This window comes from Belonocnema kinseyi, chromosome 3 (assembly GCF_010883055.1).
Source record: "Belonocnema kinseyi isolate 2016_QV_RU_SX_M_011 chromosome 3, B_treatae_v1, whole genome shotgun sequence".
Classification (NCBI taxonomy): Eukaryota; Metazoa; Arthropoda; class Insecta; order Hymenoptera; family Cynipidae; genus Belonocnema; species Belonocnema kinseyi.
In genome coordinates, this window is record NC_046659.1 from 2,007,923 (window position 1) to 2,009,284 (window position 1,362).

The following is a 1,362-nucleotide window of genomic DNA, read 5'->3' on the forward strand; positions in this document are numbered from 1 at the left end:
ATATCGATCAAGTTAAGTATCTTCAATAAGTGAAAATGCTTAAAGTCTTAATAAGACAAGATGGAAAATAATATTTTTAAATTACAATTATTTCTTGAAAAACAGATCCTACTACATCTTCACTCCATTGGGAATCGAACCACAAATTCAAGAACATTACGCCAATTTTAGCTAGGTGTTAATGGTACAAGTAATTATTTAAAATTTTTAAATTTATCTGCTGTATGATCAGAGATTGTACCTTAGCGACAGTAGATCAACCCTCCAAACCATGCAGGCAGAATATCTACACAATATCGATCAAGTTAAGTATCTTCAATAAGTGAAAATGCTTAAAGTCTTAATAAGACAAGATGGAAAATAATATTTTTAAATTACAATTATTTCTTGAAAAAAAGATCCATTGGGAATCAAACCACAAATTCAAGAACATAACGCCAATTTTAGCTAGGTGTTAATGGTACAAGTAATTATTTCAAATTTTTAAATTTATCTGCTGTATGATCAGAGATTGTACCGTAGCGACAGTAGATCAACCCTCCAAACCATGCAGGCAGAATATCTACACAATATCGATCAAGTTAAGTATCTTCAATAAGTGAAAATGCTTAAAGTCTTAATTAGACAAGATGGAAAATAATATTTTTGAATTACAATTATTTCTTGAAAAAAAGATCCTACTCCATATTCACTCCATTGGGAATCGAACCAAAAATTCAAGAACATAACGCCAATTTTAGCTAGGTGTTAATGGTACAAGTAATTATTTAAAATTTTTAAATTTATCTGCTATATCATCAGAGATTGTACCTTAGCGACAGTAGATCAACCCTCCAAACCATGCAGGCAGAATATCTACACAATATCGATCAAGTTAAGTATCTTCAATAAGTGAAAATGCTTAAAGTCTTAATAAGACAAGATGGAAAATAATATTTTTAAATTACAATTATTTCTTGAAAAAAAGATCCCACTCCATCTTCACTCCATTGTGGATCGAACCACCAATTCAAGAACATAACGCCAATTTTTAGCTAGGTGTTAATGGTACAACTAATAATTTAAAATTTTTAAATGTATCTGCCATATCATCAGAGATTGTACCTTAGCGACAGTAGATCAACCCTCCAAACCATGTAAGCAAATATCTACACAATATCGATCAAGTTAAGTATCTTCAATAACTGAAAATGCTTAAAGTCTTAATAAGACAAGATGGAAAATAATATTTTTAAATTACAATTATTTCTTGAAAAGAATATCCCACTCCATCTTCAGTCGATTGGGAATCGTACCACAAATTCAAGAACATAACGCCAATTTTTAGCTTGGTGTTAATGGTACAAGTGATTGTTAAAAATT